We start from the raw sequence: 27,706 nt of genomic DNA, 5'->3' as shown, positions 1-27,706 counted from the left end.
AACACTTCAGGCCAGAAGGGAGTGGCAAAAAATATTCAAAGTAAAGCAGAACAAAAACCTACAACCAAGATGTCTTTATCCAACAAGGCTGTAGTTTAAAATAAAAGAAGAAATAAAAAGGTTCACAGACAAAAAATAACTTAAGGAATTCATTACAATCAAACCAATGCTGCAAGAAATGTTAATGGGCCTGTTGTAAACAGAACAGTGGGGGGGAATCTAGTAAAAGAGAAAAGTAGATTTAAAGAATAAAATTACAATAAACTACATATCAATAATAACCTTAAATGTAAAGAATTAAATGCTCCAATCAAAAGACATAGCTTAGCTGGGTGGATAAGAAAACAGGACCAGTACATATGCTGTCTACAAGAGACCCACCTCAAAAATAAATACACATAGACTGAAAGTAAAGAAATTAAAAAATAATATGTCATGCAAATGGAAATGAAAAAGATCAGAGTGAAAATAAATGACATAAATGCCAAAAAAAAAAAAAATACAGAAGATAAACTAAACCAAAAGCTGGTTCTTTGAAAAGGTAAACAAGATAGATGAACCTTGAAAAAGGACTCACCAAGAAAAAAGGAGAGAGGACTCAAATAAATAAAATTAGAAATGAGAGTGGAGAAGTAACAACTGACAGCAGAAATACAAAGGATTGTAAGAAAGTACTATGAAGAACTGTATGCCAAAAATTAGACAACTTAGGTGAAATGGACAAATTTCTTAAAAAATATAATCTCTCAAAAATCAATCTGGGGCCCTGGCCGGTTGACTCAGCAGTAGAGCGTCAGCCTGGCGTGTGGGGGACCCGGGTTCGATTCCCGGCTAGGGCACATAGGAGAGGCTCCCATTTGCTTCTCCAGCCCCGCCCCCTCCCTCTTCTCTATCTCTCTCTTCCCCTCCCGCAGCCAAAGCTCCATTGGAGCAAAGATGGCCCGGGCGCTGGGGATGGCTCCTTGGCCTCTGCCCCAGGTGGTAGAGTGGCTCTGGTCATGGCAGAGCGACCCCCCGGAGGGGCAGAGCATCGCCCCTGGTGGGCGTGCCAGGTGGATCCCGGTCGGGCGCATGTGGGAGTCTGTCTGACTGTCTCTCCCCGTTTCCAGCTTCAGAAAAATACAAAAAAAAAAAATCAATCTGGGAGAATCAGAAAACCTAAACAGACTGATTACAACAAAGGAGATTGAAACAGTTATCAAAAAACTCCCAAAAAATAAAAGTCCTGGGCCAGATGGCTTCACAGGCAAATTCTACCAAATATTCAAAGAACTAGCTCCTATCCTTCTCAAACTATTTCAAAAAATTCAAGAGGAGGGAAGACTTCCAAGCTCCTTTTATGAGGCGAGCATAATTCTGATCCCAAAACCAGGCAAAGACAACACAAAGAAAGAAAACTATAGGCCAATACCTTTGACTAATTTAGATGTTAAAATTCTCAACAAAATATTAGCAAACTGGATTCAGCAATACATGAAAAAAATCATACATCATGATCAAGTAGGATTTATTCTGGGGAGGCAAGGCTGGTACAATATTTGCAAATCAATCAATGTGATTCATCACAAAAAAAAAGGAGAAAAACCACATGATAATAACAATAGATGCAGAAAGAACATTTGATAAAATCCAGCACCCATTTATGATCAAAACTCTCAGCAAAGTGGGAATACAGGGAACATACCTCAACATAATAAAGGCCATCTATGACAGGCGCACAGCCAGCATCATACTCAATGGACAAAAGTTAAAAGCAATCCCCTTGAGATCAGAAACAAGGAAGGGGTCCCCCCTTTCACCACCCTTATTCAACATAGTTCTAGAAGTCCTAGCTACAGCAATCAGACAAGAAAAAGAAATAAAAGGCATCCAAATTGGAAAAGAATAAGTAAAACTATCATTATTTGCAGATGATATGATACTGTACATAGAAAACCCTAAAGTCTCTGTCAAAAAACTACTGGACTTGATAAGTGAATTCAGCAAGGTGGAAGAATATAAAATTTATACTCAGAAATCAGAGGCATTTTTATACACCAAAAATGATCTGTCTAAAAGAGAAATTAAGAACACAATCCCCTTCACTATTGCAACCAGAAAAAATAATATACATAGGAGTAAATTTAACCAAGGAGGTTAAAGACTTGTACTCAGAAAACTATAAAACATTGATAAAAGAAATCAAGGAAGATACAAACAAGTTGAAGCATATACTGTGTTCATGGTTAGGAAGAATAAACATAATTAAAATGTCTTTATTACCCAAAGTAATTTATAAATTCAATGCAATTTCTATTAAAATACCAATGACATACTTCAAAGATATAGAAAACATATTCCAAGAATTCATATAGAACCAAAAGAGAACATAAATAACCTGAGCAGTCTTGAAAAAGAAGAATAAAGTGGGTGGTATCATACTTCCTGATATCAAGTTATACTACAAGGCCATTATACTCAAAACAGCTTGGTACTTGTATAAGTACAGGCATAAAGATCAATGGAACAAAACAGAGAATCCAGAGAACACCTTTATGGACAACTGATATTTGACAAAGGAGGTAATAGAATACAATGGTGTAAAGACAGTCTCTTTAACAAATGGTGTTGGGAAAATTGGACAGCTACCTGCAAAAAAAATGAAACTAGACCACCAATTTACACCATTCACAAAAATAAACTCAAAATAGATAAAAGGCTTAAATGTAAGTTGTGAAACCACAAGCATCTTAGAAGAAAACATAGACAGTAAGCTCTCCAACATCTCTCACAGCAATATATTTGCGATTTATCTCCACTGGCAAGTGAAATAAAAGACAAAATAAACAAATGGGATTATATCAAATTAAAAAGCTTTTGCACAGATAAAGACAATATGAACAAAATAAAAAGACAAAACACTTGTAAATGGGAGAACATATTAGACAGTAAGTCTGATAAGGGGTTAATAACCAAAATTTATAAAGAACTTGTAAAACTCAACGCCAGGAAAATAATCAACCCAATCAAAAAAATGGGCAAAAGAAATGAATAGACACTTCTCCAAAGAGGATATACAGATGGCCAATAGGCAGATTAAAAAATGTTTAACATCACTAATCATTAGAGAAATGCAAATTAAATGAGATATCACCTCACACCTATCAGAATGGCGCTCGTTAACAAAATAACACATAATAAGTGCTGTCGAGGATGTGGAGAAAAGGGAACCCTCCTGCACTGCTGGTGGGAATGCAGACTGGTTCAGCCACTGTGGAAAACAGTATAGCGATTTCTCAAAAAATTAAAAATGGAACTGTCTTTTGACCCAGCCATCCCACTTTTAGGAATATATCCCAAGAACACCACATCACTGATTCAAAAGAAGAAATGCACTCCTGTGTTTATGGCAGCATTGTTTACAATAGCCAAGATCTGGAAACAGCCCATGTGTCCGTAAGTGGACAAATGGATTAAAAATCAGTGGTACATACACACAGTGGAATACTATGGGGCCATGAAAAAAAAGGAAATCTTACCTTTTGTGACAACATGGATGGATCTGGAAACTACTATGTTAAGTGAAATACTGTAAGCCAGGCAAAGTAAAAAAAATATCATATGACCTCACTCATTTGTGTGAATCCAATGAACAATGTGAACTGAGGAACCGAATAGAGGCAGAGGCGGAATCAAAGGGACCAGAGGGAAAGCGGACAGAGGAAAAGGGGATGATAGGATGGGATCAGAGAAGGGAAAGAAATTGGTGAAATTATATACGCATAACACAGCGTTATAGAGAGAAGAAAAGCAAATCCTGGAGGGAAGGGGGTAGGGCATTGAGGGGAGGGATCAAGGGAGATGTTGAGGGAAACATGGGGAGGGGGAGATACATTCGGGGGACACTAGAATCTATGTAAACACAATAAATTAAAATCAATTTAAAGAAAGTTCTATCTCCTCTTCCTTCTCTTCCCAGTAGTGGAAGGAAGGAAGGAAGGAAGGAAGGAAGGAAGGAAGGAAGGAAGGAAGGAAGGAAGGAAGGAAGGAAGGAAGGAAGGAAGGAAGGAAGGAAGGAAGGAAGGAAGGAAGGAAGGAAAGAAGAAGGAAGGAGAGGGTAAGGGAAAGAGAAAAATAGAGCAGAGAAAAAGAGAGCCTCTATGCTGTTGGAGAAAGGATTCTGACTGTAAGACACCTCTAGGATGCTAGATGCTTTGTTAGCAGAGAAGACAGTAACAAGACTCTTCATGAAAACTGATGATAGAAATTGTCTCTGTAGCTACCCCATCTTGGCACGGTTGCTCAGCTGTGTGAATCTGTAATCTTAGTAATAAAGTTAGTGAGATGCTTTGACTTTCTGATTCAGCTGCCAGTGCAGCTCAGGGCGAGTTGAGAACACCTAGATGCCATTGCTACACTCTGGGAATCCTCTTTGGACAGGTACATATTATTTACTGCTACAATTGGTGATCCTCTAGGCACTATCTCAGCACCTTAATTATTCTTCCACCACTAGAAATCTCTAACAAAAGTCCTTCCCATGTTCATCTTACAGATATGCAAAGGTCAACTTATATTTCTTATATACATTCTATTTTCAGAAATATCTTCCTGGGCCCTGGCCAGTTGGCTCAGCGGTAGAGCGTTGGCCTGGCGTGCAGGGGACCCGGGTTCGATTCCCGGCCAGGGCACATAGGAGAAGCACCCATTTGCTTCTCCACCCCCACCCCCTCCTTCCTCTCTGTCTCTCTCTTCCTCTCCTGCAGCCAAGGCTCCATTGGAGCAAAGATGGCCCGGGCGCTGGGGATGGCTCCTTGGCCTCTGCCCCAGGCGCTGGAGTGGCTCTGGTCGCGGCAGAGCGACGCCCCGGAGGGGCCGAGCATCGCCCCCTGGTGGGCAGAGCGTCGCCCCTGGTGGGCGTGCCGGGTGGATCCCAGTCGGGCGCACGCGGGAGTCTGACTGTCTCTCCCCGTTTCCAGCTTCAGAAAAATACAAACAAAAAAAAGAAAGAAAGAAAGAAAGAAAGAAATATCTTCCTGCTTTACAATCTTAACACACAGTGGTCAACTTCTGAGGTCCCTTTAAAACAAAGAGTCATTATGTGGTTTTGTGGCTAGGAGAGAGAAATCTACAGTAAGTGCCATTCTTAATTAAGTTGCCAAAAATCCCTTTATTGAGGGTCTAGGGATAAATGCCTTTGTGTTCCTCCTTGAGAAACTGGATTGCTTTTATTCAATGGACACTCTGAACTGTGTCCCTGATCTCTATAAATTTTGATTAGATAACAAGCATAAAGCCTCAAAGGAATGAGAAGACAAGTCACAGACTGGGAAAAAATATCGGCAAAACCCATATGTAATAAAGGACTTATCTAAAATATATTAAGAACTCTAAAACTCAACAATAAGTAAATAAACAACCTGACTTTAAAATGGGCCTACAATGCCCTGGCTGGATGGCTTAGTTGGTTAGAGCTTTGTCCCGACCTGCAGAAGTTGCTGGTTTGATCCCTGCCCAGGGAACATATGGAAACACATTGGTACTCTTGTTCCTCTCTTCCCCTTCCTCCATCTCAAAAATTAATTTTTGAAATATCTTAAAAATAAAAATGGGCCAAAGATTTAACAGACAACTCACCAGACACAAATGACAAATAAGCACACATAAAAGATGTTCAACACCACATGTCATGAGGGAATTGAAAATTAAAACAACAATAAGATATCACTACACAACAATTAGAATGGCTGAAGTCCAAAATACTGATGACACCAAATGCTGACAAGGATATACAACCACTTTGGAAGGCAATTCATTAGTTTCTTTAACAATTAAACATGCTCTTATCCCATGATCCAGCAACTATGCTCCTTGGTATTTACCCAAAGGCATTAGAAATTTATGTCCATCCAAACCTGTTCATAAACATTCACAGCAACTTTATTCATAATTGCCAAAACTTAGAAGCCACCAAGATGTCTTTCAGTATGTAAATGGATAAACTGTGCTACATCCAAACAATGAAATATTATTCAGCACTAAGAAGAAATAAGCTGCTATGTTTGGTGTCGGTTGGGTACTAGAAATATCAGGGAGAAGAGAATACATTGTAAAGTATATGATTGTCTAACCACTGGGCTGTACACTTGAAACAAATACAAAATAATATTGCCTATAAACTGTAATTGAAATAATTAAAACATTTAAAAAAAATAAGCTATCGCCTGACCAGGCAGTGGCGCAGTGGATAGAGCATCATACTGAGATGCAGAGGACCTTGAGGGATGCAGAAGACCCAGGTTTAAAACCCTGAGGTCACAAGCTTGAGTGCAGGGTCACTGGCTTGAGCATGGGGTTATAGACATGACCCCATGGTCACTGGCTTGAGCTCAAAGGTCACTGGCTTGAAGCCCAAGATTACTATCTTGAACAAGGGGTCACTCAGTCTGCTGGAGCCCCCGGCCAAGGCACATATGAGAAAGCAATCAATGAACAATTAAGGAGCTACAATGAATAATGGACGCTTCTCATCTCTCTCCCTTCCTGTCTGTCCCTTCCTGTTTGTCTGTCCTTACCTGTTCCTCTCTCTGATTCTCTCACAGTCTCTGTCAAAATAAATAAATATATATATATAAGCTATCAAGTTATGAAAAGACATGGAGGGACCTTAAATGCATATTATTAAGGGAAAGAAGCCTGTTGAAATAGCTGTATATGATATATATGTATATCATATATCTATATATGTATGTATGATTCTAACTATATAATATACTGGAAAAGACAAGACTATGGAGACAATAAAAAGGTCAATGGTTGCCAGAGGATATGTGACAAGGAGGACCAATACAATTAAAATAAAGTTTATTTGCCCTGGCCAGTGTTCTTAGTGGATAGAGTGTTGACCCAACGTGCGGACATCCTGGGTTCAATCCCTGGTCAGGGTTCACATGAAAAGTGGCCATCTGCTTTTCTTACCTTCCCTCTCCACTTTCTCTTTCTCTTCCCTTCTCAAATCCAGTGGCTTAATTGGTCCAAGTGTCAGCCTCAGGCACTAAGGATAGCTTGGCTGATTCGAGCATTGACCCCAGGTAGGGGGTTGCTGGGTGGATCCCAGTTGGAGCACATGTGGGAGTCTGTCTCTCTCCTCTCCTGTCACTTAAAAAAACCAAAATATTTAAAATAAAATTTATTTTAGTTTAGTTAACATATGCTCACTTTATCATGAGAAGGAAACTAAATAGCAAATAAAACAAGGAATAATAAATTAGATAGCAAAGAAAGCCCTTCCCTAGAGTTCCTATATGACTTAACAATCACATTCCACAATTACTATATTTTGCTTCTTTCTCTATATATATTTTTGTATTTCATAAATTGTTTTAGAATAAGTTGAAACACAGTGCCCCTTTACTTCTAAATACTTTCTGGTGTGTTTCTTAGTAACAACGATTTTTGTATTTCATAACCTCAGTAAGATTATCAAAATCAGGATTTTAACACTGACTCAATAATAGCATATACTGTGTATTTGATGTCTAATTGAAAAGAGAGAGAGAGACAAAGAGATAAAAGAAATTAAGCCGGAGAAGGAGAAGAAAAGGAGAGGAAAAGAGGAGAGGAATAGACTGACTTGTCCAGAATCCAGGATCACAAATTGCTCTTAGCTGTCATGACACTTTAGTATTCTTTAATCTGGCAGTTTTATTATATTCTTTTTGTCTTTCTTCCCCTTCATATATTTTAAGAACACAGGCCAGTTATTATGTAAAATTCCCTCAACTTTGATTTGCCTGATGCTGTGTTAATCATAATGTCTCTTCACATATAGATTTGGGTTATGTATTTTTAACAGAAACACCACAGTTTGTCTTCCTCAGTGCATCCTATCAGGAGGTACATGATATTCTTTGCCTCAATATTGGTTAACTTTAATCAAGACGATGATTCCCAAGCTTCTACACTATGAGATTACCACTTTGCTGTTTGTGGTTACTTAGTAATTTTTAAGAACATACTTTGAACTATGTAAATAGCGAAAGCCTCATCAAGCTTTTATCATTAGTTTTAGCATACACTGGTGATATTGCCTGAACTAATTATTATAATGATGGTTTCTATCCTTCTTTATTTATTAGTTGGCAAACTACTATAAGAAAACCTTTTCCTTCTTTCCCATTCATTTATTTATATTAGTATGACACAGAGTTTTACTTTATAAAATGGATTGCATCTATTATTATCATTATTTTTTATTGCTTTTAAATTATTGTGTTAACATGGACTCAAGTATCCCACTCAATATAACTCCCTCACCCCTACCCCCTTGTCCTCCATTACCCCCTTTTGCCCCACTCCCTCCAAATTCCCTCCTCCCTTCCCTATAGGATTTGCTGTCCTGTTATCTGTATCTCTGTGTTATGTATATATAATTTCACTAATTGCTTCACCTTCTCTGGTCCCATCCCCTCATCCCCCTTCCCTCTGACAGCTGTCCCTCTGCTCCTTGTTACCCCACCTCTGCCTCTATTCTGTTCCTTAGTTCACTTTATTCATTAGATTCCACATATAAGTGAGATCATATGATATTTTTCTTTCTCTGCCTGGCTTATTTCACCTAGCATAATAATCTACAGGTCCATCCATGCCATCGCAAAAGATAAGATTTCCACCTTTTTCATTGGCCTAGTAGTATTCCATTGTGTATATGTACCACAATTTATTAATCCACTAGTCCACTAATGGACACTTGGGATGTTTCTAGATCTTGGCTATTGTAAACAATGTTGCAATAAACATAGGAGTGCATATCTTCTTTTAAATTAGTGATTTGGTATTCTTGGGATATATTCCTAAAAGTGGAATAGCTGGGTCAAAAGGCAGTTTCATTTTTAAGTTTTTGAAAAAACACCATACTGTTTTCCACAGTGGCTGCACAAGTCAGCATTCCCACCAGCAGTTCATGAGGGTTCCCTTTTCTTCACACATTTGCCAGCACTTATTGTGTGTTGATTTGTTAGTGAGTGCAGTTCTGACAGGTGTGAGGTGGTATCTCATTGTGGTGTTAATTTGCATTTTTCTGATGATTAATGATGTTGAACATTTCTTAATCTGCCTATTGGCCATCTGTATGTCCTCTTTGAAGAAGTGTCTATTCAGTTCTTTTGCCCATTTTGTTTTTTGTTGGGTTTTTTTTTTTTTGTTGAAGTGAGAAGCAGGGAGGCAGAAGACAGACTCCTGCATGTGCCCAACAGGGATCCACCTGGCATGCCCACTAGAGGGAAATGTTCTGCCCATCTGAGGCATAGCTCCATTGCAACTGGAGCCATTCTAGCACCTGAGGCAGAGGCCATGGAGCCATCCTCAGCACCCAGGCCAACTTTGCTCCAATAGATCCTTGCCTGCAGGAGGGAAAGCCAGAGATAGAGAGAAAGAAGGGAGAAGGGGTGGAGAAGCAAATTGGTGCTTCTCCTGTGTGCCCTGGCTGGGAATTAAAATTGTCTATTTTTTAATTGGATTGTTTACCTTCCTGGTGTTGAGTTTTAGAAGTTCTTTATAAATTTTGGTTATTAACCCCTTATCAAACGTATTTAAAAATATGTTCTCCCATTGTGTGGGTTGTCTTTTTCTTTTGTTCATGCTGTCTTTTGCTGTGCAAAAGCTTTTTAGTTTAATATAGTCCCATTTGTTTATTTTGTCTTTTATTTCACTTGCCCATGGAGATAAACTGGCAAAAATATTGTTACAAGAAATAGTGGAGAGCTTACTGCCTATATTTTCTTCCAAGATGTGTATGGTTTCACAACTTACATTTAAGTCTTTTATCCATTTTGAGTTTATTTTTGTGAATGGCATAAGTTGATGGTCTAGTTTCATTTTTTTGTAGGTAGCTGTCCAATTTTCTCAACACTATTTGTTAAAGAGACTGTCTTTACTCCATTGTATGCCCTTACCTTCTTTGCCAAATATCAATTGCCCATAAAAGCATGGGTTTATTCCTGGGTTCTCTGTTCTGTTCCATTGAACTGTATGCTTGTTCTTATGCCAGTACCAAGCTGTTTTGATTACTATGGCCTTGTAGTATAACTTGATATTAGGAAGTGTGATACTTTATTTTTTTATTTTCAAGATTTCTGAGACTATTCATGTTCTTTTTTGGTTCCATATAAATTTTTGGAATATTTGTTCTATATCTTGAAGTATGACATTGGTATTTAAATAAGAATTACATTGAATCTATAGATTGCTTTGGGCAATATAGACATTTTAATGATGTTTATTATTCCTATTCATGAACACAATATATGCTTCCACTTGTTTGTATCTTCCTTGATTTCTGTTATCAATGTTTTATAATTTTCTGAGTACAAGTCCTTTACCTCCTTGGTTAAATTTACTCCTAGGTACTTTATTTCTTTATTTTTGTTGTTGTAGTTGTTGTAGTTGTTGCAATAGTGAAGGGGATTGTTTCCTTAATTTCTCTTTTAGACAGTTTATTTTTGGTGTATAAAAATGCCACTGATTTCTAAATATTAATTTTATACCCTGCCACTTTGCCAAAATCATTTATCAGGTCTAGTAATTTTTTGACTGAGACTTTAGGGTTTTTTATGTACAGTATCATGTCATCAGCAAATAATGATAGTTTTACTTCTTCTTTTCCTATTTGGATGCCTTTTATTTCTTCTTCTTGTCTGATTGCTGTGACTAGGACTTCCAGAACAATGTTGAATAAGAGTGGTGAAATGGGACACCCCTGCCTTGTTCCTGATCTTAAAGGGATTGCTTTTAATTTTTGCCCATTGAGTATGATGTTGGTTGTTGGTTTGTCACAGATGGCCTTTATCATGTTGAGGTATATTCCCTGTATTCCCACTTTGCTGAAAGTTTTGATCATAAATGGGTGCTGGGTTTTATTAAATGCTTTTTCTGTGATTATTGATATAATCATGTATTTTTTATCCTTTTTGTTTATGTGATGACTCACATTGATTGATTTGCAAATATTGTACCAGCCTTGACTCCCCAAAATAAATCTCATTTGATAATGATGTTAGACTTTTTTAATGTATTGTTGGATTCGGTTTGCTTATATTTTGTTAAAAAATTTTAGCATCTATGTTCATCAGAGATGTTGGTCTATAGTTTTCTTTCTTTGTGGTCTTTACCTGGTTTTGGAAAAAGGCTCATGCTTGCCTCATAAAAGGAGCTTGGAAATCTTCCCTCCTTTTGAATTTTTTGAAACAGCTTGAGAAGGATAGGTGTTAGTTCCTCTTTGAATATTTGGTAAAATTTGCCTGTGAAGTCATTGGTCCAGGATTTTTGTTTGTTGGAAGTTTTTTTATGACTTTCAATTTCATTTGTTGTGACTGGTCTGTTTAGGTTTTCGGATTCTTCCAAATTAAGCCTTAGAAAACTGTATGTTTCTAGGAATTTATCCATTTCACCTAGGTTGTCCAATTTTTTGGCATATAAATTATCATAGTATTTTCTTACAATCCTTTGTATTTCTGCTGTGTCAGTTGTTACTTCTTCATTTTCATTTCTAATTTTATTTATTTGAGTCCTCTCTCTCTTTTCTTGATGAGTCTGGAGAAAGGTTGTCAATCTTGTTTATCTTTTCAAATAACCAACTCTTAGTTTCATTGATCTTCAGTATTTTATTTAGCCTCTATGCCATTTATTTCTGCTCTGATCTTTATTATTTCTTTCCTTCTACTTCCTCTGGGCTTTATTTGTTGTTCTTTTTCTAGTTCTTTTAGATCAGCGGTTCTCAACCTGTGGGTCGCAACCCCAGCAGGGATGGAACGACCAAAACACAGGGGTCGCCTAAAGCCATCGGAAATACATATTTTATTTAAAAATGTATTGTATAATGAATATGTATTTTCCGATGGCTTTAGGCGACCCCTGTGTTTTGGTCATTTGACCCCCGCCGGGGTTGTAACCCACAGGTTGAGAACCGCTGTTTTAGATGCAGGGCTAAGTTGTTTATTTGAGCTTTTACTTGCTTCTTAAGGTATGCTTGTAATGCTATGAACTTTCCTCTCAGTACTACTTTTGCTATGTCTCATAAATTTTGAGTTGTTGTATGTTCATTTTCATTTGTTTTAAGGAAATATTTTATTTCTTCCTTGAACTTATTGTTGACCCATTTGTTATTTAATAACAGCTATTTAGTCTGCAAGTGTTTCCGTTTTTCTATTGTAGTTGACTTCTAGTTTCATGCCGTTGTGATCAGAGAAGATGCTTGATATAATTTCAGTTTTCTTAAATTTGAGACTCATTTTGTATCCTAATGTGGTCTGTTTTAGAGGATGTACATTGAGCACCTGAAAAGAATGTATATTCTGCTGCTTTTGGGTGAAAGGTTTCGAAGATATCTATTAAATCTAGTTGATCTAGTATTGTCTTTAAGACTGCTGTTTCTTTGTTAATTTTCTGTCTGGAGGATCTATCCAGTGATGTTCGTGGGATATTAAAGTCCCCTACTATTATAGTATTGCTGTTGATCTCGCCCTTTATGTGCATCAAAATCTGCTTTTTATTTTTTTTTTTTATATAATTTTATTTTTTTAATGGGGTGACATCAATAAATCAGGATACATATATTCAAAGATAACAAGTCCAGGTTATCTTGTCGTTCAATTATGTTGCATACCCAACACCCAAAGTCAGATTGTCCTCTGTCACCTTCTATCTTGTTTTCTTTGTGCCTCTCCCCACCCCCTATCCCTCTCCCATTCCCCCCTCCCCCCCGTAACCACCACACTCTTGTCAATGTCTCTTAGTTTCAGTATTATGTCCCACCTACGTATGGAATAATACAGTTCCTGGTTTTTTCTGATTTACTTATTTCGCTTCGTATCATGTTATCAAGATCCCACCATTTTGCTGTAAATGTTCCGATGTCATCATTTCTTATGGCTGAGTAGTATTCCATAGTGTATATATGCCACATCTTCTTTATCCAGTCATCTATTGATGGGCTTTTTGGTTGTTTCCATGTCCTGGCCACTGTGAACAATGCTGCAATAAACATGGGGCTGCATGTGTCTTTACGTATCAATGTTTCTGAGTTTTGGGGATATATACCCAGTAGAGGGATTGCTGGGTCATAAGGTAGTTCTATTTTCAGTTTTTTGAGGAACCACCATACTTTCCTCCATAATGGTTGTACTACTTTACATTCCCACCAACAGTGTATGAGGGTTCCTTTTTCTCCACAGCCTCTCCAACATTTGCTATTACCTGACTTGCTAATAACAGCTAATCGAACAGATGTGAGGTGGTATCTCATTGCCGTTTTGATTTGCATTTCTCTAATAGCTAAAGAAGATGAGCATCTTTTCATATATCTGTTGGCCATTTGTATTTCTTCCTGGGAGAAGTGTCTATTCATATCCTCTTCCCATTTTTTTATTGGATTGTTTGTTTGTTTGTTGTTGAGTTTTATGAGTTCTTTGTATATTTTGGATATTAGGCCCTTATCTGAGCTGTTGTTTGAAAATATCATTTCCCATTTAGTTGGCTTTCTGTTTATTTTGTTATCAGTTTCTCTTGCTGAGCAAAAACTTCTTAGTCTGATGTAGTCCCATTCATTAATTTTTGCCTTCACTTCTCTTGCCATTGGAGTCAAATTCATAAAATGCTCTTTAAAACCCAGGTCCATGAGTTGAGTACCTATGTCTTCTTCTATGTACTTAATTGTTTCAGGTCTTATGTTTAGATCTTTGATCCATTTTGAGTTAATTTTTGTACAGGGAGAGAGACTGTAGTCCAGTTTCATTCTTTTGCATGTGGCTTTTCAGTTTTCCCACCACCATTTATTGAAGAGGCTTTCTTTTCTCCATTGTGTGTTGTTGGCCCCTTTATCAAAAATTATTTGACTATATATATGTGGTTTTATTTCTGGACTTTCTATTCTGTTCCATTGGTCTGAGTGTCTATTTTTCTGCCAATACCATGCTGTTTTGATTGTCGTGGCCCTATAATAGAGTTTGAAGTCAGGTATTGTTATGCCCCCAGCTTCATTCTTTTTCTTTAGGATTGCTTTGGCTATTTGGGGTTTTTTATAGTTCCATATAAATCTGATGATTTTTTGCTCTATTTCTTTAAAAAACGTCATTGGAAGTTTGATGGGAATTGCATTAAATTTGTATATTGCTTTGGGTAATATAGCCATCTTGATTATATTTATTCTTCCTAGCCAAGAACAAGGTATATTCTTCCATCTCATTATATCTTTTTCGATTTCCCTTAACAATGGTTTATAGTTTTCATTATATAAGTCCTTTACATTCTTTGTTATGTTTATTCCTAAGTATTTTATTTTTTTTGTTGCAATCGTGAAGGGGATTATTCTTTTGAGTTCCTTCTCAGTTGTTTCATTGTTGGCATATAGAAAGGCTATTGACTTCTGTATGTTAATTTTGTATCCTGCGACCTTACTGTATTGGCTTATTGTTTCTAGTAGTCTTTTTGTGGATTCTTTGGGGTTTTCGATGTATAGGATCATATCATCTGCAAAAAGTGATACCTTTACTTCTTTTCCGATATGGATGCCTTTTATTTCTTTGTCTTGTCTGATTGCTGTGGCGAGAACCTCTAGTACCACATTAAATAAGAGTGGAGAGAGTGGACAACCCTGTCTTGTTCCTGATTTCAGGGGGAAAGCCTTCAGTTTAGTGCCATTTAATATGATGTTAGCTGATGGTTTATCATATATGGCCTTTATCATGTTGAGATATTTTCCTTCTATACCCATTTTGTTGAGAGTCTTAAACATAAAATTGTGTTGTATTTTATCAAAAGCCTTTTCTGCATCTATTGATAAGATCATGTGGTTTTTGTTCTTTGTTTTGTTGATATGGTGTATTACGTTAACCGTTTTACGTATGTTGAACCATCCTTGAGATTCTGGGATGAATCCCACTTGATCATGATGTATTATTTTTTTAATATGTTGTTGTATTCGATTTGCTAGTATTTTGTTTAGTATTTTAGCATCTGTATTCATTAGAGATATTGGTCTGTAGTTTTCTTTTTTTGTGCCATCCTTGCCTGGTTTTGGGATGAGGGTTATGTTGGCCTCATAAAATGTGTTTGGAAGTATTGCTTCTTCTTCAATTTTTTGGAAGACTTTGAGTAGAATAGGAACCAAGTCTTCTTTGAATGTTTGATAAAATTCGCTGGTATAGCCGTCAGGGCCTGGACTTTTATTTTTGGGGAGGTTTTTAATGGTTTTTTCTATTTCTTCTCTACTGATAGGTCTGTTTAGGCTTTCTGCTTCTTCTTGACTCAGTCTAGGAAGGTTGTATTTTTCTAGGAATTTATCCATTTCTTCTAGGTTGTTGAATTTAGTGGCATAAAGTTTTTCATAGTATTCTACAATAATTCTTTGTATATCTACAGTGTCCGTGGTGATTTCTCCTCTTTCATTTTGGATTTTGTTTATATGAGTTCTTTCTCTTTTTTCCTTGGTAAGTCTTGCCAAGGGTTTGTCAATTTTGTTGATCTTTTCAAAGAACCAGCTCCTTGTTCTATTAATTTTTTCTATAGTTTTTCTGTTCTCTAATTCATTTATTTCTGCTCTGATTTTTATTATTTCCTTTCTTCGGCTGGTTTTGGGTTGTCTTTGTTCTTCTTTTTCTAGTTCCTTAAGGTGGGAAGTTAAGTGGTTCACTTGGGCTCTCTCTTGTTTGTTCATATATGCCTGAAGCGATATGAACTTCCCTCTTATCACTGCTTTTGCTGCATCCCATAGATTCTGATATGTCATATTGTCATTTTCATTAGTCTGTATATATCTTTTGATCTCTGCACTTATTTCTTCTTTGACCCATTCATTTTTTAAAAGTATGTTGTTTAGTTTCCACATTTTTGTGGGATTTTTTTCCTCTTTTTTGCAGTTGAATTCTAGTTTCAAGGCTTTATGATCAGAAAATATGCTTGGTACAACTTCAATTTTTCTGAATTTGCTGATGTTGTTTTTGTGGCCCAACATATGGTCAATTCTTGAGAATGATCCATGTACACTGGAGAAAAATGTATACTCAGTCACTTTGGGATGAAATGTCCTGTAGATGTCTATCATATCCAGGTGCTCTAGTGTTTTGTTTAAGGCCACTATGTCTTTGTTGATTCTCTGTTTGGATGACCGATCTAGAGCCGTCAGCGGTGTATTGAGGTCTCCAAATATGATTGTATTTTTGTCAGTTTTTGTTTTAAGATCAATAAGTAGCTGTCTTATATATTTTGGTGCTCCTTGGTTTGGTGCATATATATTAAGAATTGTTATGTCTTCTTGATTCAGTGTCCCCTTAGCCATTATGAAATGGCCATTTTTGTCTCTGAGTACTTTTCCTGTCTTGTAGTCAGCATTATCCGATATGAGTATTGCTACACCTGCTTTTTTTTGGATGTTATTTGCTTGGAGTATTGTTTTCCAGCCTTTCACTTTGAATTTGTTTTTATCCTTGTTACTTAGATGAGTTTCCTGTAGGCAGCATACAGTTGGATTTTCTTTTTTAATCCATTCTGCTACTCTGTGCCTTTTTATTGGTGAGTTTAATCCATTTACATTTAGTGTAATTATTGATACTTGTGAGTTCCCTATTGCCATTTTATATCTTGCTTTCTGTTAGTTTCGTGTCTTGTTTGATCCTTCTCTTTCGTTTTTCTATCTTTTGTTTTTATTTGGTTGTATTCCATACATCTTTCCTCTGTTGCTATCTTTTTTATCTCATGTGCTTCTGTGGTGGTTTTTTCAATGGTGGTTACCTTTGAGTAATGAAAAGGGTCCCTACCCTGTTCATTGTAGCGAACTATTTTGTGAGTACTTTTGCACTCCATCGTCCTTTGCTACTGTTAATCTCCGTCTTCTCCCCCTCTTTCTTTTTGTTGTTGTCACAGTTTAAATTTGGTTTTATTGTGTTCTTCTTGGAGCTTTTACTTGTGGCTCTGTTTTTTTTTTGTTCTTTGTATCTGATTGGAGAACCCCCTTTAGTATTTCCTGGAGTGGGGGTTTTCTCATGATAAATTCCCTCATCTTTTCTTTATCTGTGAATGTTTTTATTTCTCCTTCGTATTTGAAGGATAGCTTTGATGGGTCTAGTATTCGTGGCTGAAAGTTCCTCTCTTTCAGGACTTTAAATATTGGGGTCCACTCTCTTCTAGCTTGTAGAGTTTCTGCTGAGAAATCTGATGATAATCTAATGGGCCTTCCTTTATATGTTGTATTCTTCTTTTCCCTGGCTGCCTTGAGAATTTTTTCTTTGCTGTTGGTTTGTGTCAATTTCATTATGATATGCCTTGGAGTAGGTTTGTTGGGGTTAAGAAAACTTGGAGTTCTGTTTGCTTCTTGAACTTGAGGCTTTAGTTCTTTCCACAGGCTTGGGAAGTTCTCATCTATTATTTGTTTGAGTATGTTCTCCATTCCATTTTCTCTCTCTTCTCCCTCTGATATACCTATTATTCTTATGTTATTCTTTTTGATGGAGTCAGATAATTCTTGTAGGGCTATCTCATTTTTTTTAATTTTTGAGTCTCTTTCTTCTTCTCTCTGTTGTGCCTCAAGTTGCTTGTCTTCTATTTCACTAATCCTCTCTTCTATCTGACCTGTTCTATTAGCTAAGCTTGTTACTTCGTTTTTCAGCTCGTGAATTGAGTTTTTCATCTCTGTTTGATTTGTTTTTATAGTTTCAATTTCCTTGGACATATATTCTTTGTGTTCATGGAGTTGTTTTCTGAGCTCCCTATATTGCCTTTCTGTGTATTCTTGTATATCTCGGAGGATTTTTAGTATTTCTATCTTGAATTCTCTGTCATTTAGCTCCAAGGTTTCCAATATATTAAATTTTTTCTCCATAGATTTTTCCTCATCTAGCTGTGTTACCTCTCTTTCTTTTGTATCCATGATATTCGATTTTCTCTTCCTTAATGGCATCTGAGGGTGGTTTTGTTGATAGTATTAATGAGATTTAATAAAGAATAAAAAGTTAAAAAAAATAAAAAAAAAATAAAAAATAAAAGAGTTGTTTTTTTTTAAAAAAAAATTAATAATGAAATAAAGAAAAATAAAATAAAATAAAAATTTTTAAAAAAAGGAAATTATTCCCCCCTCCTTTTTTCCTCTCCTCTCCTCTCCTCTCCCCTCTTTCTTGAGAAAATCTTGTGGTGGACTGTGAGTTATATCAAACAATGCCTGTGATGGAGGGCCTGAATTGGGGAAAAGTAATAAAGGGGCAAAAAAGAAAAAAAGAAAAAAAAAAAAAAGGAAAAAAAAAAAGAAAAAAAAAGAAAAAAAAAGAGCGTATGGACCCACAAAAAGCAAATAAGGAAAAAATTTGGGTCAAGAATAAAATGATTTGCTTTTAGGTGTTGGTTGTCTAAGAGTTATGATGAGAGGAATAAGAGGAAAACGGAAAAATGGGGGGACAAATTAAAAACTTACTATTGTATTTAGTGGAACAAGAACTAGATAATATGGAGAGCCAGGGATGGGAGCACTGCTAGTGAGTTAAAAAGGTGAAGTAAAAACCCCCCAAAATGCCACAAACATAGGTTTGAGTCCCAGATAAGATAATTTGTTTGTTATTGAGGTTTGAATGAGAGGAGATGTAAAGGAGAAAGGAAGAAACTAATATAGAGGGAGAAAAGAAAGAGAGAGAGAGAAAAAAAAGAGGGAACCACTAAAAGAAGAAAAAAGAAAGGAGAGAGAGAGAGTTAAGGATTTTGGAGTGCAACCCTCATAGAGAGAAAGGAAGAGAAGAGAAAAGATAATGGGAGATGTAACACTTATGGGTAGTGTAGTTCAAGGAGAGGAGAGAGTAAGACCAGTAGAGAGTTAATCGGCCAAATTGGAGGAAGAAAAAAAAAGTATCAAGAATGAAGATAAGAGAAACAAACGAACAAATATAATAAAATGGGATAGGTTATAAAGTCTGCAGATTATTCTTGATTTTGAGAGGTTATCTTCTTGCTTTTTCTTTTCTCTCCCTCTTCCTGGTCGGTGACTCTGTACCCCGGGTTCTGCCCCTTTGGCACGCTCAGGTAGAGGCTTGCAGTTGATAAGTCTCTATGGCAATGTCATGTATTGTGCTTTAGTCTTGTGGGAGTCGAGGCTCATTAGCATTTATAGGCTCCGACAGTGAGAGAGTCCGTGTTCCTGGAGCCTTTCTCCTAGTCTTTCCTTCCTCAATTAGTAGCCTGATAATCCAGCTATGGGGTTGCTGCTGCCTCTGCCTGGATAGTAAGAGGCTCAAAGAGCTGGCAACTCCCCACTCTATTTCCACTCAGCACAGGGCTCTGGGTAAGGCTCAGTCAGTCAGAGCTGCTAGCATAATCAGGCGGGCTTTCCGCCCACTCAAAGACCACTGGCTCTGCCACTCTGTCCGGTAACACAAGCGGGCGCCCACTTCTGGGGGGCGCTTGGAGGAAACTCTCACTCACTGTCTGCGACCAGGATATCCAGCCAGCAGTTTCACGCTCTGAGTGAAACCCCCAACCGCAGGGAAAAGTTGCAGCGTTGGAATTGAGTCTCGCTCCGTCCCCGTGCGCGGCTTTTGCAAGGCGCTGGGGCGGCTCGAGATTCCGCTTTGGCCCACACAAAGGCCCCTGACTCTGCCCCTCTCTGCGATAACACGGGCGCGCACTGCGGAGGCACTCGGAGGAATCGCTCACTCCTTATCTGCGCGCGCACACCAGGATATGAGGCCGGCCGCGGTTCCCTCTGAGTGAAACCCTCACCAGCACGGAAAATCTCCACCGTTGGAAGTAGTTCTCACTCCCTCCCGTGTGTGGCTTTCCCAGGGCGCTGGGGCTGCCCAGAGACTCTGTCCTTGGCCCACAGAAAGGCCTCTGACCCTGCCTCTCCGTGGGGCAACACGGGCACGCACTCTCGGGGCCTAGGAAGAAATTCTCGCCCACTAACTGCGCACCGACCAGGAGACCGGGTAAAATGGCCGCTCCGCTTGTCTTTCTTTGTTTGGGTTTGGCGCGAGTGTTAGCTTGTATTGCCCGGGTTGCCACAGGATCAGATTTTCCTCGGCTTGGATCTGTGTGCCACAGCCTGGTTCGGCCGTTTGTGCCGCGGCGGCCTGGGTCTATTCACCCCCTTTGCCCGCCTCAGTTTCTATATTCACAGTTACCAGAGAAAGCCGCCCTGTTTAGGTTAGTGAGGAAGGCGGAGCATTTCTTACTCCCTTTTTCCTTCGGGGTTTGGTTATATATTTAGCCAATTTTTCACTCAATCATACCTTTGGGTGTATTGCGAAGCATCTGGAAGCTCCAAGTATAGGTTTTTCTGTTTCTGGTTGAAGATCTTGTTGAGTTTTGGGGGAGATTTATCGGTATCGCTTCCTACCCCGCCATTACTCTGACATCATCTCCTAAAATCTGCTTTTTATATTTAGGTGGTCCTATATTAGGCGCATAGATATTTACAATGGTTATATCTTCCTGTTGGATTACTCCCTTTATCATTATGTAGTGACCTTCCATATTCCTTACTATAGCTTTTGTTTTAAAATCTATTTTTTCATATATGAGTATTGCTACTTCAGCTTTTTTTTTTCATTTCCATTTGCATAATATACATGTTTCCATCCCTTCATTTTCAGTCTATGTGTATCTTTTGTTCTGAGGTAGGTCTCTAGTAGACAACATATGTACAGGTCCTATTTTCTTATTCATGCAGCTACCGTATGTTTTTTGATTGGAACATTTAATCCATTACATTTAAGGTTATTATTGATAAGTACTTATTTATTGCCAGTTTATTCTTTTGATCTACAATCCTCTTTTTCTAGATATTTTTTCTTTGTTCTTTTTACAGCAGGCCTTTTAATATTTCTTACAGTACTGGTTTGGTTGTAATAAATTCCTTGAGGGTTTTTTTTTGTTTTGATTGGGAAGCTTTTTATTTCTCCTTCAATTTTAGATTATAGCCTTGCTGGATAAAGAAGTCTTGGTTGTAAGTTCTTGTTCTGCATCACTTCTAATATTTCTTGTCAATCCCTTCTGCCTCAAGTGTTTCTGTTGAGAAGTCAAATGTCCTCCTTATGGGGAATCCTCTGTAGATAATTAACTGCTTTTCTCTTGAAGCTTTTAGTATTCTTTCTTTGTCTCTTACCTTTGGCACTTTAATTATGATGTGTCTTGGTGTAGGCCTCCTTGAGTTCCTCTTTAACAGAACTCTCTGTGCTTCTTGAATTTGTTTAGGGAAGATATCTTTTAAATCTTTTAAATGTAGTTGATCAGTTTAGGGAAGTTTTCAGCTACAATTTCTTCAGACAAGTTCTCTATCCCTTGATTTTTCTCTTCTCCTTCAGGAACCCCTATGATGTGGATGTTGTTTCTGTTCATGTTGTCACAGAGGTCTCTTGGAGTTTCCTCAGTCTTTTTGAGCCTCTTTTTTTTTTTTGCTGCTCTGCTTCCATGCTTTGTTTATCTTGTCTTCTAAAACGCTGATTTGATCCTCTGCTTCATCCAGCCTGCTCTTGAATCTTTCTAGTGCAGTCTTTATTTCTGATATTGTATTTGTCATTTCTGACTGGTTCTTTTTATGATTTCAATATCCCTTCTGAAGCTTGCTATCTCTTTATTTAGGTGTTCATTATGTCCATCCTTTGTTACTCTAAGATCCTTGAGAATCCTAATAATCATTATTTAAATTCTGCATCCGGTAGTTTGGTTACTTCTATCTCATTCAGTTCTTTTCTGGAGATTTCTCTTGTTGATTCATTTGGGTCACATTTCTCTGTCTTCCCATTTTGTCTGTGTATTAGGTAACACTATCTGACTTTGAAATTTTTGAAATCTTTATGAAAAAGATGGGCTCGGTGGTACTGATCTCCAGGCCACCTAGTTTTCTTGTTGTTGTTGTTCTAGAAATGCTTCTTAAGGGTACTTATCATTATTTATTATGATGTTAAAATTGTCCCCATTTTGACTAATGGGAACTTGTCAAGAATTTTCTAAAAAAAAGAAAGAAAGAAAAGGAAGAAGAAAGAAGGAGAAAAGAGAAAAAAGAATAGAAAAGGAAAGAAAAGGAAAAAAAGAAAAAAGAAAAATTTTATTCAAGAGTTTTTTGTCTTTCTGATATGTTTTCATCATTGAGCACTTTCTTCATTTCTGGCACACAGTATTTCTGGCTTAGACAACCTAGAAAAAAATGGATCAGTTTCTATAAAAATACAACCTACCAAGACTGAAGCATAAAAGAAATATTGAAAATCTGTATAGACCAATTACTAAATAGGTGATTGAATCAATAATCAAAAACATCCAAAAAAACAAAAGTCCAAGACCAGATGGCTTCACTTGTAAATTTTACAAAATTCTTAAAAAAGAATTAGCACCAATTTTTTTCATACTATTGCAAATTGTAGAAGAGAAGGGAACATTTTCAAACTCATTTTATGAGACCAGCATTACTGTGAAATATATATATCATATATATCAATATATGATACCACAAGGGGAAAAGAATACAGGACAATAGGCCTGATGAAAAGAAATGCAAAAGTCCTCAAGGAAATATTAACAAATCAAATCAAATTTTTAAAATACTTTAAGAAGATCTTAATGATTAAATGGGGTTTATTCCAGGGATAGAAGGATGATTCAGTATCTACAAATCAATTAATGTGACACACTATACTAACAAAACAAGAACAAAAATCTTATCATTTCAGAAGATGTAAAACCACTTGACAAAATTCAACATTTGTTTATGATAAAAATTAAACAAAATGAGTACAAAGGAAAAATATCTCAACATAATGAAGGTCATATATGACAAGGCACAGCTACCAATATACTCAATAGTAAAAAGCTAATTCCTTTGGCTATAAGATCAGGAAAAAAACAAGGATGCCCCTCTCACCACTTTTATTCAATACCATGATAGAAATCCTAGCGAGAGCAATTAGGCAATAAAAATAAATAAAAGGCATTCAAATTAAAAAAGGAAAAAACATTGAAAAAGAAAAAGTATATCTGTCATTATTTGAAGATGACATTATATATAAAAAACTCTAAGCCCTGGCCGGTTGGCTCAGCAGTAGAGCGTCGGCCTGGCGTGCGGGGGACCCGGGTTCGATTCCTGGCCAGGGCACATAGGAGAAGCGCCCATTTGCTTCTCCACCCTCCCCACGCCCCCTCCTTCCTCTCTGTCTCTCTCTTCCCCTCCCGCAGCCAAGGCTCCATTGGAGCAAAGTTGGCCCGGGCTCTGGGGATGGCTCCATGGCCTCTGCCCCAGGCACTAGAGTGGCTCTGGTCGCGGCAGAGCGATGCCCCGGAGGGGCAGAGCATCGCCCCCGGGTGGATCCCAGTCGGGCACATGCGAGAGTCTGTCTGACTGTCTTTCCCCGTTTCCAGCTTCAGAAAAGTACAAAAAAACAAACAAACAAAAAAAAAAAAAAACTCTGAAGACTTCACCAAAAAATGAATAGAACTAATAAATTAATTCAGTAAAGTAACAGGATACATAATCATACACAGAAATGTATGTATTGCATTTTTATTACACTAATAATGAACTAAGAGAATTTAAGAAAACAATGTCATTACAATTTTATCAAAAAGAATAAAATACCTAAATATAAATTTAATCAAGGATGGGAAAGACATGTATAGTAAAAAGCATAAGACATTGATGAAAAAAATTAAAGAAGACACAAATAAATGGAAAGATATTTCATGCTCATGGATTAGAAGAATTAAAATGCCAATAGTACTCAAAGCAATCTACAAATTCAATGTAATCCTTAACAAAATTACAATGGCATTTTTCACAGAAATAGAACAAACAAGCCTAAAAATTTTATGAAACCAAAAAAGACCCAGAATAGCCAAAACAATCTTGAGAAAAAAAGAAAAATCTAGAGGCATCATGCTTCCTGATTTTAAACTATATTACAGAGCTACAGTAATCAAAAGAGAAAGGTATTAGCATAAAGACAGACACCTGGGTCACTGGAACAGAAAAGAGATCCCAGACATAAATCCATGTAATTAATTTATGCAAAAAAGCCAAAATATACAATGGAAAAGAAAGTCTCTTCAATAAATTGTGTTGGGAAATAGCAACAGCCACCTGCAAAAGAATAAAACTGTACAGCTATTTGACACCACACACAAAAATAACTTAAAATGGATAAAGAACTTAAATGTAAGACCTAAAGTCATAAAAGTCTTTAGACAAAAACATAAGCAGTAAATTCCTTGATATCAGTCTTAGCAATGATTTTTATAACTTGATATCAAGAGCAAAGGTAACAAAAGCAGAAATAAACAAGTGGGACTACATAAAATTAAACAGCTTCTGCAGAACAAAAGAAAACATCAACATAATAAAAATGCAACCTATTGAATGGGAAAAAATATTGGCAAGTTATATATCTGTTAAGAGGTTAATATCCAAAATATATAAGAAACTCACAACTTAGCAAAAAAAATAATAAAAAAACAAACTTAAAAATGGGCAGAATATCCCAAAAGTCATTTTAGCAAAGAAGACATATAAATGATTAACACGTACATGAAAAGGTGCTCAACATTATCATCAGGAAAATGCCATACAAAATCACGAAATTCCACATCCCACCTGTTAGAATGGTTCTTATCAAAAAGACAAGAGATAACAAATGCTGGTGAAAATGTGGAAAAAGGAAATCCTTGTGCACTGTTAATGAGAATGCAAATTGATGCAGCCACCACGTAAAACAGTAAGGAGGAAATGAGGGGACTTTGAGGGCATTACGGTAAATAAAATATATAGATCAAAGAAAGACAAATACAGTGGTATCTTGAGATACTAATTTAATTCGTTCTGTAACCAAGCTCATAAATCAGTCAACTCGTATATCAAACTGCCGATACTAGGCCCATGCACCAACATGCCAACTAGCAGCAACTTCCCGAATCACGACTCATATCTCGGAATTTTCTTCAGATCTCAAACAAAAATACTAACCGAGTTGCAGCTCATATCTTAAAAAATTTGTATGTTGGTCTGTTTGTATCTCAAGGTATCACTGTATTCACTTATGTGTGAAATCTAAAACAAAAATTAAACAGAAAACAAAACCTCAAACTCGTAGATACAAAGAATAGATTGAAGAGGTAGAGGCAAAGTGGCTGAAGGTGATCAAAGACATAAACTTCCAGTTATAAAATAAATAAGTCCTGGGATGTAATGTACAACATGGTAACCAGTAGTGGGATTCAGCCAGTTCACACTAGTTTGACAGAACCGATACCTAATTTTTTGTTGAGTTTAGTGAACCAGTTGTTAAAATAGCACTTGTAATCAGGGTTCTCTCTAAGGTAGGTGCTTGGGCAGCCGCCCAATGTGGAAATCACAAATTTACATCCCTTACTCTTTTTTTAATGTTCATCTGCACAACAGAATATTCTAAGTGCCCATATTAATGTTCATTCTATCCATAGGTGAAAAATATTGCAAGTGAGAATGACAATCAAGAAGCAATATGGGACCTAACCAGGCAGTGGTGCAGTGAATAGAGCATTGGACTGGGATGGAGAGGACCCAGGTTCAAAACCCTGAGGTCGCCAGCTTGAGAGCGAGCTCATCTGGCTTGAGAGCAAGCTCACCAATTTGAGCACAAGGTGGCTGGCTTAAGCAAGGGGTCACTTACTTTGTTGTATTCCCCATATCAAGGTACATATGAGAAAACAATTAATGAACAACTAAGGAGACTAAGGAACCACACAAAAAATTGATACTTCTCAGCTCTCTCCCTTCCTGTCTGTCTGTCCCTATCTGTCCCTCTCTCTGTCTCTCTCTCTCTCTCTCTCTCTCTCTCTCTCTCTCTGTGTCTCTGTCACACACAAAAAGAAACAGAAAAAAGCAATATAGGCCTTGGCCGATTGGCTAAATGGTAGAGCATTGACCTGGCGTGTGGATGTTCTGGGTTCAATTCTCAGTCAGGGCACATGGGAGAAGTACCAATCTGCTTCTCCACCCCTCCCTCTCCTCCTCTCACCTCTTTCTCTCTCTCTTCCCTTTCTGCAGCCATGGCTCAATTGGAGCTAAGTGTCCCTAGCACTGAGGATGGCTCCATGGCCTCTGCCTCAGGCACTAAGAGGGGCTTGGTTGCTGAACAATGGGAAAATGCCCTGTAGTGGGCTTGCTGGGTGTATCCTGGTTGGGGCTCATGTGGGAATCTGTCTCTTTGCCTCTCCTCCCCTCACTGAATAAAAAAATAAAATAAAATGAAGAAGCAATATGGAAATATCTTAAATTGTTGCAGGAAATTACACTCAGACAGCTTAATAGAGGAAGGAAAATTTATTAGATGCCAGCGGAGCATGTGAGACTAGTAGCACCAAAACACAAACTCCCCAAAGTTAGATTTCTTACATCTTATATACCTTTTATAGCATCCATGCAAAGAGCATGTGATTTCTTTGTCTGAGGTCCTACATGCACCTTATGACTCAAGGTGGGGCAGCAAGGCAGAAAGGCTTTCTGGACCCCTGGTTTTATCTATTTACAGGTTCTGTTTTTCTTGGGAGTATTGTAAGAGTCTCCAGGAGATCACTTAGAGATCTATAGGATGTGGATAATCTTTAACTAGCTGAGTCAGTTATTCCTGCAGGCCTCTTCTCCTGCATTTTTCTGGTTTCTCCCTTTTCAAAATAACAGTTTTACTGGTTTTTTGTCAAGTATTATTTAATATTTTTTAATATTTTAAAACTTATGATCTAGTTTTGTGTACCTCTTTTATTATTTTTATTTAAGTATTAAATGCATGAAATAATAAACTACCTTTAGGCATATCATTTTTTTATACTTAAAATGGTCATTAGCTAGTTAAGCCAAGCCTTGGATTCAAGGACCAGATCTATGACATATTCTAAAAGCTCAACAGCAACAAATAGGTAGTTTTGCTATCAGCTTCAATGCCTTCCGATGTGCTTGAGGTGACCAAGAAGTTCATGCGGGACCCCATTCGGATTCTTGTTAAGAAGGAAGAGTTGACTTTGGAGGGTATCTGCCAATTCTACATCAATGTGGAATGAGAGATGTGGAAGCTGGACACACTATGTGATTTGTATGGAACTCTCACCATCACCCAGGTGGTCATCTTCATCAACACTCAAAGAAAGGTTGATTGGCTCACTAATAGATGCATGCCCAAGACTTCACCATCTTTGCCATGCATGGAGACAAGGATCAAAAAGAACGAGATGTAATCATGAGGGACTTCCGCTCTGGCTCTAGCAGAATATTGGTTACCACTGACTTACTGGCCAGAGGCATTGATGTACAATAAGTTCCTTTAGTCATCAGCTATGATCTTCCCACCGAGGAAAACTACATAATCCTGCATACAGAATAGGTCTGGAGGGACGTTTTGGCCGTAAGGGTATGGCTATTAATATAATGACAGCAGAAGACAAGAGGACTCTTTGAGACATTGAGACCTTCTACAACACCTCCATTGAGGAGATGCCCCTCAATGCTAACCTCATCTGAGAGGGCCTGACCTGCTCTTCACCCCAGCCAGGGTTCAGTCCTTGGGGAACTAAGAAGGAGCAGGAGGGGGGAGGAAAGGGAGACAAGGATGGACATCTTGTCATTTTCTTTTCTTAATTTTTTTTCTTTGAGTAAATGTCACTTTTTGAGGCAATAAGTAAATAAATAAATAAATAAATAAATAAATAAATAAAGGTCACTGGGGAGAGAACTGGTTGT

The 27,706-nt window shown here is 37.5% G+C and overlaps 1 pseudogene; it reads left to right on the top strand.

The window, feature by feature from the left end:
- Positions 1-27,487, top strand: part of LOC136319312 (eukaryotic initiation factor 4A-I-like) — a 54,577-nt pseudogene extending 27,090 nt beyond the window's left edge.
- The last annotated feature ends 219 nt before the right edge of the window (positions 27,488-27,706 follow it).

This window comes from Saccopteryx bilineata, chromosome 1 (assembly GCF_036850765.1).
Source record: "Saccopteryx bilineata isolate mSacBil1 chromosome 1, mSacBil1_pri_phased_curated, whole genome shotgun sequence".
NCBI lineage: Eukaryota > Metazoa > Chordata > Mammalia > Chiroptera > Emballonuridae > Saccopteryx > Saccopteryx bilineata.
This window is presented reverse-complemented; position numbering and strand designations above follow the sequence as displayed.